Below are 21,450 nucleotides of genomic sequence, written 5' to 3'. Positions count from 1 at the left end.
TGGCCACATCTTCAGCTGTCTTGGCACCAAGCTCTAAAATCACCAACCCTAACCCTTTCTGCCTCAACCTCACTCCTTAAAACCTGCTTCATTGACAAACCTTTTGATCACCTGTGGTTGCGTGTCATGTTTGATAAAGCTTGTGAAGTACCTTGCACCATTATGCAATGTTAATGGCACTATTTAAATACACGCTATTGCTGAAGTTAATATCTTGGCTCTTTTTTTGAACACACACAGATGAATTATTGTCAGATTTATGCCCCCACCTACCTTGCTAAAGTCAACGAATAATGGAAAATAACATCCCAATATCTTTTAAATGCTTTGCAGTAGAATGGGAATATTAAATTCCTAAAGCTCATGCCAACGTGTTTTAACATCCACTATGCAATCACTTAAGTAAATCTGTAAGAATATTGGCTGTTTCTTAATATGTATGCTCAAAATATGAGGCTATAAAGGGATGATTAGCAGTTTACACAAGTTTTTTGTGACAATCCATATTCGTATTGCATGAAAATGAAATGAAAATCGCTTATTGTCACAAGTAGGCTTCAAATGAAGTTACTGTGAAAAGCTCCTAGTCACCACATTCCGGCGCCTGTTCGGGGAGGCTGTTACGGGAATTGAACCGTGCTGCTGGCCTGCCTTGGTCTGCTTTCAAAGCCAGCAATTTAGCTCTGTGCCATGACAAATGTGGAGGAGCAACAAATTAAATCTTTCAAAAGTCTGCATCTCTGGATTATGAAGACTACAAATTCCCTTTGTCATCTTAGAGAGGGAGAAACAGTTATCTGAAGACCATAACAAAATAAGAAGCTCAGTATTTGTGATCAGCAACTGCCTGATAAGCATGTTTAAAGTTTTTTTTTAAAACAGGGAAAACAGAGCACGAGTAAGCTTGCAGGGAACATAAAAACAAACTGTAAACATTTCTATAGGTACGTGAAGAGAAAAATATTGAAGACAAATGTAGGTCCCTTACAGTCAGGAAATTAAAATAGGTGACAAAGAAATGGCTGAGCAACTAAACACATACTTTAGTTCTGTCTTCACAAATGAGGGCACATTTCAGACCCCAGGAATGTTGGGGAATGCAGGATTTAGCGAGAGGGAGGAACTGAATGAGATCAATAGAAGTAGAGAAATGGTGTTGGGGAAATTGATGGGGGTGAAGGCTGATAAATCCACAGGGCCTACATCCTACATCCTAGAATACTTAAAGAAGTGATTCTATAAATAATGGATGCATTGGGGTCATCTTCTAGGATTCTATAGACTCTGGAACAGTTCCTGCAGATTGGAGGTAGCTCCACTATTTACAAAAGCGAGGTGAAGTGAAAACGGAATTATAGACTACTAAACCTGACGTCAGTAGTGGGGCAAATTTTAGAATTCATTATCAAAGATTTATAGCAGAGCACTTAGAAAACAGAGTCAACATGGATTTATGAAGGAGAAAACTTGCTTGACAAATCTACTGGAATACTCAGAGGATGTAACTAGTTGAGTTGATAGAGTGGAGCCAGTGGATGTGGTTTAGTTGGAGAAGGCTTTTGACAAAGTCCCACATGAGATTAACATGTAAAATTAAAGTGCATGGGATTAGGGGTATTGAGATGGATAGAAAACTGGTTGGCAGACAAGAAACAAGAGTAGAAATTAATGGGTCTTTTTCGAATTGGCGTATAGTGACTAGTGGAATACCGTAGGGATCGGTGCTCGGACTCCAGCTATTCACAATAAATGATTTAGGTGAGGGAATAAAATGTAATATCTCCAAATTTGCAGATGACACCAAGTTGGGTGGGAGGGTAAGCTGTGAGGAGGATGCAGAGATCCTTCAGTGTGATTTGAGCAAGTTGAGTGGGCAAATGAATGATGCAATATGATTTGGATAAATGCGAGATTATCCACTTTGGTCCCAAAAACAAGAAGGTATCCGAATGATCATAAATTAGGAGGGGGGGGGGAAGAAATGTGCAAGAGACCTGGGTATCCTCATACACCAGTCACTGAAGGCATGCAGGTACAGCAGGCAGTAAAGGTGGTAAATGGTATGCTGGTCTTCATTGCGGGATTAGAGTTGTTGTTGAAAACTCACCACTGTTCTTAGAATTCCCCTATACCAAAAAGGGCCGACATTCTAAATGGTGAACAGGGATTCTCACTCCCTGACTCCTATGCAGGCTTCGGTGGGTGCTATTCAGGTCAAACTATGTTTTCAAGTTATCCCCCGGTATAACCCATACCTTCACAGAAGATTTCATCTACTTACCACTTAGTAGCATCGATCCTGGGTCCCGCATTGCTATGTAAGTAAAGTAGACTTTTGTAATAACCACTGTTTCAGGTTAAATCTTAAACGTTATTTTCATAGAATTTACAGTGCAGAAGGAGGCCGCCCGGCCCATCGAGTCTGCACCGGCTCTTGGAAAGAGCACCCGACCCAAGGTCAACACCTCCACCCTATCCCCATAACCCAGTAACCCCACCCAACACTAAGGGCAATTTTGGACACGAAGGGCAATTTATCACAGCCAATCCACCTAACCTGCACATCTTTGGACTGTGGGAGGAAACCCACGCACACACCGGGAGGACGTGCAGACTCCGCACAGACAGTGACCCAAGCCGGAATCGAACCTGGGACCCTGGAGCTGTGAAGCAATTGTGCTATCCACAATGCTACCGTGCTGCCCATTTTATTATATTTTTTCTTTTAAAAGATGCAATCACTGTCTTTACAGAAAGGTAAAAAGATCTTGCTTCAGCATCCTTCTGGTTGGTTGAAGGGACCTTCAGGCCCACCTTGACAATCAATCTGCTTTAAAGTCTGGTCTTCTTTAGATGTATTTGCTGGTTAGCTCGGTTGCTAAGTCTTGTCGATCCCCTGTACCAAGCTGAGAGAGCTGGCTGTCTCTGCCTCCTCTTTAAATTCTGGTCTTCCTTAGATGTATTAGCTGTTTTAGCTCGGCTGCTTTGCTTTGTCCCTTTCCCATGACCGAGCTGACTGTAAGCTGACTCTGCTTGCTTCTCTTGTTCCTTCTCTGCCCCTTTCTCAGGGTTTATATATTTTTCTAACAGTTATTAAGTTTTTCTGACTTTATTGTAAAGTAACTTTTATTTCACTTGGATTGTAAAAGGTACCTTTAATCTGAATTTTTCTAACACGACTAAGTATTCATTTTGGGCATGGCCTCAGCTCATAGATCTGATTACATTGTGTCCTTTGTGATGTTCAAAATGCTTTGATTTCAAGAGGGGTGTGAATTTTGATTCTTGTCATTTCTGTAGTTTTATTATCGAATTGTGTCCCCAGCTCATAATTTTGACTTTGATTTGGGTCTAATTTGTGTTCTTGTAGACAGGTTGTCTCCAGTTTTCTTTAATTTACCTGATTTCAGCAGAGCTTCACACCTATATATTTGCCCCCCATGTCATTCTTTTCTATCTGCTGATTTTACTTCAATGAAGGTGTGAATCATTGCTTTTAGCGTAATGCTAAAAATCCACTTGGTTATAACTTGAAAGGTTTCCATTTATCACCTAACTCAACTGAAACCCTCATCCATGCTTTTCCAGATGCCTACTAAGATGGTTAATTTCAATGAAGGTGTGAGCCTTTGTTTTTAGCTTCATCCAAAAATCCTGTTTGTTTGCTAAGCCTGTTTGGAAGAAGGAATCTGCATTTTATAATCCTACTCTTTGCAGCTGCTGTTAACCCTTCGTGGGGGTCTATCCCTACATTCTCTCATGTTTCTCTCAGACCATATATTGCCAGACTTCCATGTTTCAAATGACACATCTTTTCATATTATCAGTTTGAGGATACGGAGTAGACCATGTAGGACAGAGAGGAGGAGAAATATCTTCACCCAGAGAGTGGTGAGCCTGTGGAATTCGTTACCACAGGAAGTAGTTGAGGCCAAAATATTGCAAGTTTTCAAGAAGTAAGACATAGCACTTAGGGCAAAGGGGCTTAAAGGATATGTGGGGAAAGAGGGTTTAAGCTGTGTTGGATGATCATTACTCATGGCTCCAAAGGCCAAATGACTCCCTCCTGCTCCTATTTTCTTTGGCTCTATGTAATATTAGCTCCAAGGTATGCTCATTTGCATATACCCAAATACTGGTGTTTATGCAGGCATGTGCTTTGACCCTTTTGCTCATAATTTCTGAAGTGAAATAAGACAGAAGAACTTCAAACTTGTTTGATGCCTCCTACCTGTGACAGGAATAAGCCTTCCTGGTACTGTGCTCGTCACTTTCCCTCCCCCCCCAAAAAAACATAGTAGGTCAATTAAAGTTACTTTAACTTTCCATTTCCCTGTTTCTTGGCACATCCACACCTGAAATGTACCTTTTCTTTTGTTTTACAGATGCTGATGGACCTGTTGTGTATTTTTGTATTTTATGTTTTCCTTTCAAATTTCTAGTTATAGTTTTGTAAAAAAAAGGACAATAATGTTTTAATGTTTGTAGTTTTTTTAGTTTCAAGTTTTACTTCAATAAATACTAAACCAAAATGTGGCATTATCTTTCATATTCTCAGGGCATTCCCAAGCGTTTCATAGTCAAATTAATTACTCTGAAGCATAGCACTGTACAGGACAATGCATAGTACAGTCACAAATTTAGTTTCTGTGGCAGGCTTATTTTCAGTTTAACAGTGGGTGTCCAAAGTGCTCTCTCAGCTCCTTCGGTCTCATTGGGTTGTGTAACAATTTTGTTTTCTTACAATCATGTGGTGAGATTTATTTTTTTTAAAAATCAGTATTTACAAAAACAAAGGAATTGTAATGAATATGAGAAACACAAAATATTAGTGTTAATTTGAAAAAGTCATTCTAAACTTGAATGCCATTCACAAAAATAGCTCTCAATAAACCTTAAACTCTGTTCTGAAATCGTTTTACATGAATTTTCTTCATGTTAAATCTGTTACTTAAAATTAAAAGCAAAGCCACATACAGGAAACCAAAGACAAATGTTTTTTTTATGGTGTACAATTTTAAGAATTTCCTCTTGTTGATGTAGCTTGTGCTACCTACCTTTCAATGCATTTTAATTATCAACTGGATATCAAACATTGGAAATGGGATACAGTACAGTGGGCTTTATGGCTGTAAAATGCAATTTTAATTGTAGTATACCAGACAATACCTTTTAGTGTTACTTTCAAATTAGGCTAGATTTTCTCTTAGTTTAATTTATAGCAGTTTTATTAGTATTAGTTTGGATATAGCAGGCATGTTAATTTAAAAAAATGCTAGCTAAAAAAAGCATCACATGAACACAGCTGAATTTAATGACTAATGGCTTGTAAAATAACAAAGGAGTACGTGGATAACTTTGTATAAAATGCCCTCGTGTGAAACTGAAGTAGTTCTCCATGGTTTGTATTTTATTATCTCTTCAATTCCAATTAACCTGTTCAAAAGATTGCCGATTCATTTTGATAGCCAAGGAAGCTTAATGCATCTTTCAGATCAGCATTTTAAAATTAATCTCTGCAAGCAATACCCATTAACACCACGCGTTTTTGAACAGTGCCTTTGCATTTTACCAGCCTGTGAAAAATTAGGAAATAGGAGATTACATTTATTGTGTTGCAAAAGTGGAGAATGCCATTGTAGCCATCTGGGTTGGCCACTTCCCAACTTAAAATGGAGAACCGCAAAGACTGAAGGGAAATTCAGCCAACACAGGCAAAGACTAGCAAGTGCAGAAATCATGTGCACTGAAACCAGCAGCTATCTGCATAGTAATGAGCGGTTCCAAGGCACAATGGCAACAGTCAAGGTGAATAAAGCCAAGCCAGACTCCTCGGCGCCAGCAGGAGCCAAGACAAAGGAAGGCCAACGGACACTTAGGGACCGCCCAGCGTTCAGGGAACCGCTCCAGCATTGGGCAAATCGATCCAAGTGATCGGAAAGCAGTCCAATCTCTTGGAACCAGGTACGGGGTCCGCCCCGAAAGGCGGGGAGCCCCTGGGGACTATAAAGTAAAGCCGCCAAGTTCAAATCGTCCTTCTTTGGCAGGGTCACTCAGCAACTTGAATCAACTCGTGAGAGTGACCTGTCTGAGCTGCCGCCAACCAAGTAAGTCTCAAGTCAACGCTCACTACGAGATAGGCTCTCCTAGCTACAAGTCCATACCAGCTTTTGAATCCTGCAGACTCAGGACCTGAACGAAAGGCCCATTTGTTCCCCAGACCTGGTGGGCCAGTCCGAAGCTAAGTATAGGCCTTTTAGTAATAGGAATAGTCTAGGAAGTTGAGTTTATGCATGAGTAGTGATTTACTGTGTATAATAAATATGTTTTGATTTGAATCTTACTAATTGGTGTGTTGAGTTATTGATCATTACTTGAACTTGAACCTCATGGCGGTATAAAGATACCTGGCGACTCTAGAGCAAAGGTTAAACAAACAGAGCAAATTACGAATTAAGAGCCAACCAAAAGTTAACATATTACTGGCGACATCCTGACGGGACCCGACTTAGAAGTGGCTTAACCACTCCGGGAGAACCCAAAATTTGAATTAGAAATCCAATTGGGAACAGAAAAACCACAAGTGTTCAAGCAGTTCTGATCAATCCTCATAATTCGGAAGTGTGTTAATGCATGCGTAACTAACAAGGTAAACTGATAATTTTTCGCAACAAAAATCTGTCAGGTGTTTGTATTCCGGAAAATAGCGAAAGCTATTACAGCACCGCCTTAATATCCCTCGTTCCAAATTTTAAAAGAAGTATTCAGAGAGGAAAGATGGCAATGCAGGCAATGCAACGCCTCATGAACCCTGAAGAGTTTGTGGTCGCAGCGACCAGCAGTAGAGTAGGACAGTGTCCCGTTTGGGAAGAGGAAATCAGAAAGTACCTCAAAGGGAAAGGATGGCCCCTTTGGAGCGAATTCTGTGACAATGAGGAAACAGGACCCGGGAGTATAGGACATACTTGGTGGGAGAACCTGTCAGAGATTCATAAGAAAAGCTTGGGAAAAGCTCGCAAGCCGATGGCAATCGTGTCCTGTCTGGCACAATTGCGAGGCTCAGAGGAGGTCGTTCGGACGCTCCGTAAAGAGATAGGAGTACATCGAATGAATAAGGTCGATGTAAGTGAGGTTGAGAAAGAGAACCTAGAGTTAAGGAAGTTAGCAGCAAAGGACGGAGAGGTGGATGATGCCAAGAGCGCACACCAGTCTTGTCTGGCGCACCTTAGCAGCTTCCAGACACAGTACGAAAAGGCCTATCAGGGCACACAACGTGCAGTCCTGGTAAGAGAGGAAACAGAGAAACAGGTAGAGGCATTGCAAAGGCAGTGAAGCGACCTGAAAGCAGCATTAAGTGCGCTCCATGCTACCACCACGGAGCACAGACAGAGCTCACTAGATCATGCGAAGTGCAGGAAGCAGATTGCAGAACTGCAGTCTTTGCTTTCAGTTCAGAATGGATTCCAGAGCACTTTTGGATCCCAGTTAGATACAGAAGACGGCCCGGATTGGGAAGAATTAAATGAGACCGCGCATAGATATGTTCAGGGAACATGTGTGCAAGGAAAGCCCCAGAAGAGAAAAGTGCCCCAACCCCCCACAGAACAGATAGTTCAGGTTCCAATGAATCCAGTAACCACCCACCGCATAGTCACATCGGACGGAGATACAGAATTTCTTTCTACCACCCCCTTAACCGTGACCCAATTACGTGACGCGTGCAAGAAAATCACACCGTTCCTCCCCACCTCAGACCCCCACCACTTCTTTGCCAGAGTAAAGCAGCAGGCGACCATGTACGGCCTGGACGAGCGTGAGCACGTAAAGCTCACAGTTTTGAGCTTAGACCCTTCAGTCGTAGCAGCCCTTCCCAACCCACAGAATGTAGGAGGAGGCACCCTTGCAGAAATGCATGCAGTGATCCTAGACGCGATCGGCTACAACAGAGGTGACCCTGTAGAAGGCCTGAATAAGTGCAGGCAGAAAAAGACAGAACATCCCACAGCGTTTGCTGGACGCCTGTGGATTCATTTCACAGCAGTTTTCGGTAATTTAGAACGTGCCCATTTGTCCCAAGACGGTATGGCCAAATGGACCCGCACGCTTATCTCCCATGCCACAGGGGCAGGACAAAAAGCTTGTACGAATTATGACCCCTCAGAGGAAGCCCACAATGAGAAATAGGTTTTAAAAAGATTGTCCCGCACCTGGGAGCAGTCTGTACAAAACAAACCCGCAGTTAGGAAACCCGAGGAACAGCAGGCAGAAGCAGACATCCAAGCGGTGAAAACGCACCAGAACCGCGCATGGGTGAATGAAGGCAGGAACAGCCCCCCACAAAAGCCACAGGAATGTTACAATTCCGGAGAATTAGGACATTACGCACGAGAATGTCAAGCCCCCCCTTAAACAGCAACGGAATCAGCCCACAAATGCCCCCCGAACCAGCAAACACACCAACAGCCCCAACCCCCCACCAGGGAACCATATCCAAGGGAGCAATACCTCAGAGAGCCTGCTCCACCTTACGTGCCCCAGGGGTTATGTTACAACTGTGGGCAGTCAAGAGACTTCGCCCGAGATTGCAGGAGACCCCCACCAGCTAGACTAACCCCCAGATATGGAAGAGAACACCACCCACAGCAGCTACAAGGTCCCAGCTGCCCCATGCAAACTGTGAGCACTTACCCACCACTTCTCCTGGCAGGGACACCTCAGCAAGACCACTTCATTTTTGTTTCACTCCTCCTTCCTCTCTTCGGCCACACTACACTGCCTCCATATGCTAGTTACACCCCAGTCCAAATGTGATTTACGATGTTCTTTCTGATGAAACCTGCAGCATGTTGTTTAATGTTGTTTGTTACTGTTATTGTTATGTGTTGTACGTAAGATCGGAATTTTTTTTCCACGGCCCCACGCCTTATTTGTCTGCAGAAACCTATGAGAACTTGTCAGCACGCTCATCGGCAGAAACCTCGGAGAGCTTGGCAGACCCCCGTTCATAACTGCTCTTCTGGTTCAAAGGTAGAACCAATACGGCAACCCCCACGATGACTACATTTTCTGCCCGTTATTGCCGGTTGCTCAGGCAGTGGAGAAACGGCATTGGTCTCCGCCCTGCCCGAGGATCCCCCTCTGGTCAGCTACGCTGGGGTAGGGCACACACGGCATCGGTCACCGTCCTACCCGGGGATTCCATCCAATTCTTACCCGTCGCAGCCCATACGCACCTCATTTCGGCACTCTTGGTTCAAAAGGTTTTGTTTTGTTTTCAGGCGACCCTTAGGTTGCCATCCCTATGCTATTTACAACCTCAAACATTTGGATGGTAAACCGCACAGCCTGCGAGACGGCTCGCACTGTTTCAGTCTTTAAGTGTGTCTTGTCCTGAATATTCGGTTTAAAATTATGTTTTTAAATGAGGGAGTCACATATGGTGACAAATTATAAATGGAGAATTGGCACAAAAGGACAGACACACTAACAGACGAGATATTAAACCAAGATAGTAACAGACACTATGCTTGATCCCACAGAACGCCTGAAGCTCCAGGAAAAGAGACGCAACGGAAAAGAAAAAGAAAGAGAAATAGGAAGACAACAATGAAGATGTCATATGTATATTTCGTCGTTATTGCAATGTGTATTCGTTTGCGCGCAAACGCTCTGACCCCAACCCCCCCCCCCCCCCCCCCCGGCCGTTAATGATTCACTTCCCCATAGCACCCAGAGCCCAGTAACAGGCAACACCACACCATCATGGTGTGATAAGCTCATAACATGGTACTCCCTTTCCTACGTAGTTGAATCCCTATTAGTGTTGGCGATACTCTGCAGCATCGTGCAGACTATCCGCATGAGGAAATGGAGAATGAGAGCCTACCGCACTCGCACCCCGGTATACAGAATAAGATCCCCTATGTTCAGTTATCCCCAGGACCCCGAACCCCTCGACCTATAATAAAGGACATTCGTTTGCGTTCTTCTGTAAATAAAGAAATGGAAAGATTGTACAACCCTGTGCTTGACTGCCAAGCCAGGAAAAATGTAAATGCTGCTATTTTTTTGTATCATTTAGGAAGTTAATATGACTGAATGTTTTAGTGAGTGTAGTGTATAGAGGACAGAAGTACCGTTTTTTAAATTTTGTAATGCATGTCCCTGTTTTGACATAGCGCCAGTTAGAATGTTAGTTAAAATTTTTCTTGCATAGTTATGGTCAGTGTAGAGGCCATAGAAGAGTGCTCGCCGGGTCAGGGAATGAAGGCAACGCGGATATGTGATCCTTCACGCTTCGCGTTAGTAGCCACCTGGGTTGGCCACTTCCCGACTTAAAATGGAAAACCGCAAAGACTGAAGGGAAATTCAGCCAACACAGGCAAAGACTAGCAAGTGCAGAAGTCATGTATATTGAAACCTGCAAAACAACCAGACAGCACTGAAACCAGCAGCCATCTGCATAGTAATGCGCGATTCCAAGGCACAGTGTCAATAGTTAAGGTGAATAAAGCCAAGCCAGACTCCTCGGCGCTGACAGGAGCCAAGACAAAGGAAGGCCAACGGACACTTAGGGACCGCCCAGCGATCAGGGAACCGCTCTAGCATTGGAGAAATCGATCCAAGTGATCGGAAAGTAGTCCAATCACTTGGAACCAGGTACGGGGTCCGCCCCGAAGGGCGGGGAGCCCCTGGGGACTATAAAGTAAAGCCCCCCCCCCCCCCCCCAAGTTCAAATCGTCCTTCTTTGACAGGGTCACTCAGCAACTTGAATCAAGCTGTGAGAGTGACCTGTCTCAGCTGCTGCCAACCAAGTAAGTCTCAAGTCAACGCTCGTTATGAGATAGGCGCTCCTAGCTACAAGTCCACACCAGCTTTTGAATCCTGCAGACTCAGGGCCTGAACGAAAGGCCATTTGTTCCCCTGACCTGGTGGGCCAGTCCGAAGCTAAGTATAGGCCTTTTAGTGATAGGAATAGCCTAGAAAGTAGACTTTATGCATGAGTAGTGATTTACTGTGTATAATAAATGTGTTTTGATTTGAATCTTACTAATTGGTGTGTTGAGTTATTAATCATTACTTGAACCTTGTGGCAGTATCATAAAGATACCTGGCGACTCTAGAGCAAAGGTTAAACAAACAGAGCAAATTATGAATTAAGAGCCAACCAAAAGTTAGCAACACCACATGTAAACAAAATGAGTAGATACAACACAAGAAACATGGCTTTAGAGAATACCATGAAGATTAATATAGTAGCAACAGTTTATAGCTCCCGAAGAGCCTCTAATATTGTTCAAGGGCGTGCTAATATTGTTCAAGTGCAAGAGAACATTGTACTGTTTTAATGCAGCACATCCGAATGTCTTTTAATTAAAAAAAAAAAAATCAAGAGTTTACTCTTTATCCTCATGATTAATTATACTACAAAACATACTTTTAGCGCATTATAGCAATACAACAGGATCCAAGTACTAAATTGCATTGCTGGATGTTACAGACTGCACGGTGCAGCAGAATTATGTTGCGCAATACTTTGTTTCGAGCGAGGTAAATCTGAAGCATTTTTGAAATGAACAAGACTGCACACTCCTCCCCTCTAATTCATCATGGATAAGATGGGAGTTATAGCAAAAGATAATGACACGAAATTACATCTATTCTAGACAGTTTTACACCACTAATTAAAATTAGCAACACATAGCAGCAAGGAAAAGGGATGATGGCGCAAAGCTGCTGTCTAATCCATTTCATTCTGATAATGTACCACAATGACAAATAATTACAGAAGTGGGAACTGCCATTTTATCAATGATGCAGGGCTGAGGTGCACTGTGTTGGATGAACAAATTTCCTGTGGTCTTTTGTGGTTCATCATTTAAGTACGGCAGCACGGTAGCCTTGTGGATAGCACAATTGCTTCACAGCTCCAGGGTCCCAGGTTCGATTCTGGCTTGGGTCACTGTCTGTGCGGAGTCTGCACATCCTCCCCGTGTGTGCGTGGGTTTCCTCCGGGTGCTCCGGTTTCCTCCCACAGTCCAAAGATGTGCGGGTTAGGTGGATTGGCCATGATAAATTGCCCTTAGTGTCCAAAATTGCCCTTAGTGTTGGGTGGGGTTACTGGGTTATGGGGATAGGGTGGCGGTGTTGACCTTGGGTAGGGTGCTCTTTCCAAGAGCCGGTGCAGACCCGATGGGCTGAATGGCCTCCTTCTGCTCTGTAAATTCTATGATAATAATCTATCTAAGTAATACACTAGCATGAAGATGCAAAGTATAAATATACATACGTTCAAAAAGCTGAAATAGTACCCACATTTAATGGGTTGGTACAGTGTTGCTGGTACTGAAATGCTTGATGTTGTGGCTATGATTCCGTACCAGCCTCCCCGAACAGGTGCCAGAATGTGGCGACTAGGGGCTTTTCACAGTAACTTCATTTGAAGCCTACTTGTGACAAGCGATTTTCATTTCATTCATGATTAATTCCTCAACACGTGCTGAGAAATTACAATACCAGGCTTCACTAGTTTAAAAAATCTTGCTGGATTCCAGTTAACAGTATAATAATAATAATCTTTATTATTGTCACAATAGGCTTACATTAACACCGCAATGAAGTTACTGTGAAAATCCCCTAGTCGGCCACACTCCAGCACCTGTTCGGGAACGCAGAGGGAGAATTCAGAATGTCCAATTCACTTAACAAGCATGTCTTTCGGAACTTGTGAGAGTTAACCGGAGCGCCCAAAGGAACGTTCAGACTCCAGTGACCCAAGCTGGGAATCGAGCCTGCGTCCCTGGTGCTGTGAACAACAGTGCTAAACACTGTGCTACCATGCTGCCTATTGACAAGATATAGTTAGTGTTTTTAATCCACCAGGGTCTTGAGGCTGTTTAGGACAGCGGCCAAAAGGCCCACAAACTGGCCGTTATAAACATTCCTGCAGACACCTTGGGCCTGCAAGAGCCGTGGACTTTGTTCCCTCGCTTCCAGGCACAAAAGGAATGCACGTATGAAGGCGTCCTATTAAAATGATCTATATAGAGATGTAGACCAGTGGATTATATTTCAGGTGCCCTCGATCTAATATCTGGTTGGGCAGGGGGAAACTCAGGCCAGAAATGCGACATTAGCTATTAGTTCAATTTACCTTGGCTGTGGAGGAGGCAGGAGGAGCTGGCACAGATACAACGTTACAGTGGTGAACCTTCAGTTAAAAGGTGAACCTTCAGTTAAAAAAAAAGTTATTTATATTTTTAAAATTCAATTTTGGGTAAGACTGGGATGCTTGAACTGTAAAGTAAAACAGATTTTAACATTTAAAACATCTAGTTTCACAAATTGCAAGAAAGTGAAACATTTCTCATAATTACTTTTAACTTGACCTTTTCTAAATTATGTACACCAGCAGAATACATTTGATGTTGCAAATAGTGTGATCTCAATGCCAACGTCAGCTGCATTTTAAAAGCAAATTTACTTAAAATTAACAAATGAGGGTAACAACAAAATGGGAAATGTTCTCTGATTCAACTGATATCCTTCCAAACCGAATTTTAGACAGTTGTACAAATTATTTAGCACAATGATTTTTATATTAAATTGGCAGTCTAAATAGAAAAATTAGCAGCTGAGGATTAAAAGGAGTTAAATGTTTCAGGTCGGTGACCTTTTGTCAGAATTGATGAAAGGCCATCAACCATATATGTTAACTTTGTTTCTCTCTCCACATATTTTGCCCGACCTGCTGAGTATTCAGAACAATAAAATATGCCAAATACTGCGGATGCTGGAATCTGAAACAAGACAGAGAATGCTGGAAAAAACACAGCAGGTCTGGCAACATCTGCAAGGAGAGAGAAAGAGTTAGTTTAAAGTTTGTTTGACTCTTCATCAGATCTAAAGGGAGGTGAAATGTGTTGGATACATGGGAACATTTAGAGCAATTCTCTTTATATCAAGGGTGTATCATTTTTGGACAATTGGCGTAGTCTATTTTGTCCCAACTTTCATATCTTTGTTACTACTTAATGTTGCGGTCAGCCTTAGCTCATTGGTAGCACAGTTGCTTCTCAGAAGGTTGTGGGTTCAAGCCCCATTTCAAAGATTTAAGAACAAAATTTATGTGAACAGTATAACCGGTGCCATCTTTCTGGTAGATATTAAAAGTTCTCTTGATTCTACGCTCTCTGATTAATCTTTTGTTTAACATTGTTTCACTTTCATGTCAGTTAATGGGGCCTATATTCCCTTTCAGAATTCATTTTAAAGTTGTTTCCCAACAAGCTGAGATGGGGCAGTGATCCAATCGTACCATTGTGGAGCGGCCTCTCCTGCTCCCGATCCCAGCATCTTGCTGACGACACGCGAACTTGGGGTCTCTGCCACTCCGATTCACCTGGTCATCGATCTTTGCTCTTGCTGAAACCCTCACTCCACAACTCTCTCACTCGCCATTCCTGGAATTGTGTTCCTGTTCAAGGTCCAGCTGTGATCCGAAGCCGGAGCTCTGGGGTAGTGAAAATGTGGAAACCGATGATACTAAAGTGCCAAGTTGGGACTGTTATAATAGATATTTTTTAAAAATGGTCCTACTTGCCACTTCCCTCTCCTCACCCCTCATTGTGAACATGGGCTCCGAAAATGAGCAGTGACAGGCGGGGTGAGCAGCGTTGTTAGTCCAAGCTCACAGCAAGCATTTAGTTGAGGAAAGCGGCAAGCAGGAGGGTTGGGGAGCGGGAAGTTTGGTGAGAGGGTAAGTCAGGGAGTAGGCGAGTCCACAAATCGGAGGATTGGCAGCAAAAAGGTGGGTTAGCAAGTGAGAGGCTACAAAACAGATGGGTGGCTAGAGGAAGGGTCCATGGCAACCAAGAGGATCAGAGATTAGAATGTGAGACAAGTGGGAGGTTGGGAAGCAGAATCGTCAGTGAGCTGGTGGTACTGCAAGTGGAAAGTTACAAATATTTTATTTATTTATTTTTTTTTAAAAACAGTATTTTAAAATTTATTTTATTTTAAAAGTTATTCACTTACCTATCTAGGAATTTAGCAAGGTAAACATTTCAACGTGTAGGGTTTAATGTTTTAATGCTTTTTTTTCTGACAAGTCATACATTGGTTTGAATGGGAAAATGTGATTTGCTTATTTTCACTTTAGTTGCAATTTTCAGGAATGCAAGGACAACTTTGCCTGAGAACTTGGTGCATTTATGAAGACAAGCAGGGAAGCTTTGCCATGTCCTGACCAATATTTATCCAATGAACAGCATTAAAAAATACAGATTATCTGGTCATCACATTGCTGTTTTGGGGACTTGCTCTGAGGTAAGCTAGCTGTGACATTTTCACAAAGTGTTAAAGTCCCCAAGAGTCTGATAATTTTAAAAATGATATATGAATTCCAGTTATTGACTTGAAGGAATTACACATTTCCAGTTTAGACTTTTACTATAACAAACAAAAAGCAGCATCAATTAACCATTACATAGCAGGCAACTAATGCTCTAGAAAAAAGACATCACTCAACAGTGTTTTAACATTTTTAAAATTAAAAATGAAAAAAAAACATTTAGAGTACCCAATTATTTTTTTTTCCAATTAAGGGGCAATTTAGCGTGGCCAATTCACCTACCCTGCATATCTTTGGGTTGCGGGGGTGAAACCCACACAGACATGGGGAGAATGTGCAAACTCCACACGGACAATGACCCAGGGTCGGGATTCGAACCCGGGTCCTCAGCGCCACAGTCCCAGTGCTATCCACTGTGCCACATGCCGCACCACAGCATTTTAACATGACCAATAGTCCACACTTACTTTGCAACATTTTCGCAGAATTGTGATCTTTCAGGCAACAGTGCAGTCACACCCAGCTTCCAACAGGTTCACTTCTCCCTGTTTCAACAAGGCACAACGTTCAGCATCTGTCAAAAACCATTTCCTCTGCATGCCAGAGGTGGTCGCAGAGGACCAGACGGGCTTTGCCAAAGGTAGACAGCTGACCTCCAACATTAGGCGCCCGCTGAACGTGATAATGACCCCATCTGGGGAGAGAACACCAGAGGTGATCGTCTCCCTAGACGCAGAAAAGGCCTTCGACAGAGTCGAATGGAAATACCTCATAGAGGTACTGGAGCGGTTTGGGCTTGGAACAGGGTTCACCTCCTGGGTAAAACTCCTACACAACGCTCCCATGGCGAGCGTACGGACAAACACCAACTCCCGATACTTCCAGCTGCACAGGGGCACCAGACAAGGATGCCCACTGTCCCCGCTGCTGTTCGCCCTAGCGATCAAGCCACTAGCAATTGCGCTCAGAGCAGCAAAAGGCTGGAGGGGGATCCAAAGGGGCGGCAGAGAGCACAGAGTCTCACTCTATGCGGATGACCTGCTCCTCTACATTTCGGACCCACAAAGCAGCATGGATGGAATCATCGCGCTCCTGAAAGAGTTTGGCGCCTTCTCGGGCTACAAACTCAACATGAGCAAAAGTGAGATCTTCCCGGTACACCCACAAGTAGGTGGGACAGCACTAACGGGACTGGTAGAAGGGACCGACACCGTACTGGATGCAACAAGAATGAAATGGGAGGAGGACCTGGGGACCGAAATAGGGTGGGGACTCTGGAGCGAAGCACTGCATAGCGTCAACTCCACTTCCACGTGTGCAAGGCTCAGCCTGACGGAACTAAAAGTGGTACATAGAGCCCACTTAACAAGAACCCGTATGAGTAGGTAAGCCTCTTCCCGGAGGTGGAGGATAGATGTGAACGGTGCCAAGGAGGCCCGGCCAACCACGCCCCCATGTTCTGGTCTCGCCCCAGACTTGTGGAGTACTGGTCAGCCTTCTTCGAGGCAATGTCCAAAGTGGTGGGGGTGAGGGTGGAGCCATGCCCGAAAGTGGCGGTCTTCGGAATTTCAGACCAGCCAGATCTATTCCTGGGAGGAGGGCAGATGCCGTTGCCATTGCCTTTGCATCCCTGATCGCCTGCCGTAGAATCCTGTTCGGCTGGCGGTCAGCAGCACCACCCAAAGCTGCAGACTGGCTGTCCGACCTATTGGAATCTCTCCAAATGGAGAAAATCAAATTCGCCATCCGATGGCTTTCACAGAATGTGGGAGCCATTCACCCAATTGTTCTGGGACCTGTTTGTGGCCGACAAACAAGCAGAAGAATAGCCAGGTAGCCAGGAACCAGGGGAAAGCAGCCAAAGCATGAGAGGGAGAGATAGAACGGGAGAAGGGGGGGGGGGGCAGCTAAATCTAAGAGGAAGGAAAGGTGAACCACGGGGGCAGGGGGAGGGAAGAGACAGGGAGGTCGGGGGGGGGGGGGGGGGGGAGAGAGGCAGGGAAACGTTAACGAACTTGGCATCTACAGGTACAGAGAAAAAGGAGAATACAGGCGGAAGGCAGGTGGGCCGGCAACAAAATCCGTCCGGGAGAAGCAAGGGACAACACCAGCACCAGACCCATTCGACGATTGCCCTCCAGAATTGTCTCTCCGGCACCCAATTGTATATCGACTCTCTCCACTCCGCCCCCCCTCCCCCCACAAACAGATGCCTACTTATGTGGGTAAATAATTTTGCCAAGTGTACAGAGTTGCTGCGGCTGGGCGGGTGCACTATACCCCACCAGTTACATTATTTGATTTTGTACTTCTCTCGTGTTGTTACTGTTTTTTTTTCTTTTCTCCTCTCCCTTCGTGATTTGTGTGTGCGTGCCCTTCTCTTCTATATATATATATACATCATATCCTGTGTACATAACAGCAAATATACTTTGTTCAAAAAATCCAATAAAATACATTTACAAAAAAAAAAAAACCCATTGCCTTCAGTCTTCAAAACCGATCTCCAGCAACATGGCTTACTCTGATAATTCCTTCCCCTGGCCCCGGCCATTCTATGATAAATCTTTGAGTTCTTTAATTCCTGACGGTTCTCTCTCCTTGACTAGAGAACCAGCTGACATTAACATTCCACCTGGTAGCTGATAGAACAACCTTTGCCTTGCTGCTTGAAGCCACTGTTATCTGTCTGACTCGCTCTCCCAGACTCCCCCTCTCTCCTTGTTAGTGTTCAAAGGCTCCTAAGTTATAAAGTTTTCAATAACAGAAATATCTGTTTCTGCCTTTGTTTTCAGATGTTGATCCTGGCACATACATTGCAAAGACATGGGAGCTGCCCCCCCTCCCCCCCCCCCCCCACCCCCACAAACTCCATGTTAACTGGGTCACAAAGGCCTATTAGCAGGCAGAACTTGGGAGTAGATCAAATGATTCTCTTCATTATGCTATTTTACTTTAAATTAACAAGAAAGTTTAAAACAACCATCTCATAAAACCACACATTCCTAACAAAAGTGGCTACATTTCAAAGTAATTAATTGGCTGGAAGGTACTTTGGGACATCAAGATTGTGAAAGGAATTTTCTAAATGGAAGGTTTTTTTAACTTTATCTTTTTGAAAACTTAAAAACTGCAGATGGTAAAATTAGGATTTAGCAACATCCTAATCACAGAATCTACAGTGAAGAAGGAGGCCATTCGGCCCTTCAAATCTGCATCGGTCCCTGGAAAGAACACCCCACCCAAGCCCACACCTCCACTCTATCCCCGGTAATCCTACGGTTCTGCGTTCATATCTTATACTGAGTAAAAGAGGAAGTAAAGCTCTCTTTAAAAATAATCTTGGAACTAATGAATGAAGCATGAGCATTCCTTTATAGCAACAGAATTAAACAGTAACGTTCCAATTACACAAAAATGGTGTTTTTACATAAATTTTTAACTATGAAAAATGCTCAACAGCAAGCTGTAAAATTTCAATTTATTAAGTTTATTGCACTAATATGGAAGACAAAAAGTAAAGGCTAACTTTTTGGCTAACAAAAACATCTCTGATGTATGTTTTGTAACCATAAGAAATGACAGATTACATTTATGAAGAAGGACTTCAGAAGGACTTTTTTCACCAATGTTGAGAAGAGTAAGGAGTGATTTGATTGGGGGAAGGGGGTGGAAAAGAGAGGGTCTTTAAAATTATAGAGTGTATGGCAGGATAAATAATGATAGACTGACTGTTTACTGTGGTGAGACGGTGACACGAGCCCACAAATATATGACCAGAAAAAGAATCAAAGGTGTTCAGTTTAAAAAAATCTTTAGAGGATGGTTAGATTCCAGAATTCTTTGTTAAAAGGTGACACCTGAAGATGGAAAATATAATAGAAAATAGCATATATTTCTCAAAAGAAGTTTAGCCAAGCTCATGGAATTATTTGAAAAATTAAACAACATACACAATATGGGGTATGCAACAAAATATAGGAGGGCATAAACATACTTGTAGAGTGGGTGGGTAAGAAGCAAATTGTATTCATTGGTGAGGTGGTTCATTTTGGGCAGAGAAATAAGGATGCAATTTATTCCTTGGAAGGCAGAAAATTAATTTGGAGTAAAGAGATTTGGGAATGGAGATACATAAATCATGGAAAATTGCAACACAACTAAAGGTCTGGGCTGGAATTATATGGCCATTGCGATTCACTTTTCCCGCTGGCAGCGTACTCCTTCGGGTTTCCCAGGCGGCATGGGGTGGCTTGAATGGGAAATCCCACTGACAAGCGGCAAGACCACCAAATACCGCCACCAGGGAATGGTGCACCACCAAGAAACACGCGGCTGGGAGATCGGAGAATTCAGCCCTTGATCCGAAAAGAACATTGAAACACTATTGGGGAAAATTGAGTAGGATGGTTCTCATTTCTTTGGAGAAGAGTAAATTAACAAGTCATTAGTTTACGACTAATGACAGGTTGTTAAATTAGGGATTTGATGTGGCGAAGCACAGGTGGAGTATAAATAACAGCATAGAAACAGACTCGGAGGAGGTGGCCATTTAGCCCTTAGAGCCCATTCCACCATTCATTATGATCATGGCTGATCATTCAACTCAATAGCCTGTTCCCGCCTTCCCCCATATCCTTTGATCGCTTTCGTCCAAATGCTATATCCAAGTCTTGAAAACATGCAATGTTTTGTCCTCAACCACTTTCTGTGGTAGCGAATTCCACAGGTTTACCAGTCTCTGCAATTTCTTCCCATCTCAGTCCTAAACGGTCCACTCTATCCTCAAACTGTGACGCCTGGTTCTGGACACCCCCCCCCTCCCCCCCCCCCCCCCACACACACACACAAAATCGAGCACATTGTTCCTGTCGTCCTGTTAAAAAATTTTAGGTTTCTGAGATTCTCCCCTCATTTTTCTTAGCTCCAGTGAATATAACCCTAACTGACTCAATCTATCCTCATATGTCAGTCCCGCCATCTCAGGAATCAGTCTGGTAAACCTTCGCTGCGCTTCCTCTATCCCCAGATAAGGAGACCAAAACGGCACACTCTAGGTGTGGTCACACCAAGGCCCTGTAAAATTGCATTCAAGACTTCCCTGCTCCTGTACTTGAATCCTCTCGTTATGAAGGCCAACACATCATTTGCTTCTTTACCGCCTGCTGCACCTGCATGCTTACCTTCATCGACTGGTGTACGAGCACACCCAGGTCTTGTTGCCCATTGCACTCTCAATTTATAGCCATTCAGATAATAATCTGCATCCCTGTTTTTGATACCAAAGTGGACAACATCACATTTATCCGCATTATACTGCATCTACCATGCATTTACCATTTACCAAATCACACTGAATGATCTCTGCATCCTCCTCACCGCTCACCCTTCCACCCAGTTTTGTGTCGTCTGCAAATTTGGAGATATTACATTTTGTAGTTTTATTATCTAAATCTTGAGTATTTATCTTGAATAGCTGGGGTCCTAGCATCAATTCTTGCAGCACCTCACTAGTCACTGCCTGTCATTCGGAAAAAGGCACGCTTATTTCTACTTTGTTTCCTGTCTGCCAGTTAGTTTTCTATCCACCAATCCAATCTCAATACTCTACCCCGAATCCCATGTGCTTTCATTTTATACGCTAATCTCTTATGTGGGACTTCGTCAAAAGCCTTGTTATAACCTGCCCGGGTCGTATTGGCTGGGAACAATTGGTTACCCCATGTTCCTTGGTGAATATGAGCTCTCCCAATGAGGTGCGGCAGGGTGATCGTTAGCTTTGCAGCTGTATAGAGCGGACCAGTGTTGTATCGGCTAGCAAGGGAACTAGCAGTGAACCACTGGTGCTGTGTATATATTGTGTCATGTGAGAGTACCTTTAAGAAATGGGTGTTTAAGAAATGTACCTTTAAGAAATGGAGCTGCTCATGTTACTGGAGTGATGTCAGAGTGTGGGTGGAGCTGAGCTCTACTTCTGCTTTTTAGTTTCAGTTTGAGAAAAAGCTTGGGTATCTGTTTTTCAGTGAGCTGCATCTGAAGTTTAAACAAAGAGCTGTACGGTTGATCTCTGCCATCCAAAGACTATGGATCATTTTGTG

The 21,450-nt window shown here is 43.4% G+C and overlaps 1 protein-coding gene across 9 annotated transcripts in view; it reads left to right on the top strand.

Annotated features, from left to right (window-relative positions):
• LOC140399133 (uncharacterized) overlaps nucleotides 1-17,231 on the top strand; it is a 129,756-nt gene extending 112,525 nt beyond the window's left edge. For 8 of the 9 annotated variants that reach the window (XM_072488360.1, XM_072488361.1, XM_072488351.1 and 5 more), the window contains one exon: nucleotides 4,386-4,532. The gene's annotated coding sequence lies outside the window, so the exon portion shown is untranslated. Of the gene's footprint in view, nucleotides 1-4,385; nucleotides 4,533-14,260 lie in introns of those variants that run through there. The other variant, XM_072488356.1, reaches the window with a different exon arrangement.
• Nucleotides 17,232-21,450: the final 4,219 nt, after the last annotated feature.

This window comes from Scyliorhinus torazame, chromosome 22 (assembly GCF_047496885.1).
Source record: "Scyliorhinus torazame isolate Kashiwa2021f chromosome 22, sScyTor2.1, whole genome shotgun sequence".
Taxonomy (NCBI): Eukaryota; Metazoa; Chordata; class Chondrichthyes; order Carcharhiniformes; family Scyliorhinidae; genus Scyliorhinus; species Scyliorhinus torazame.
The sequence above is the reverse complement of the archived record's forward strand: the minus strand, read 5'-3'. Positions and strand labels throughout refer to the sequence as shown.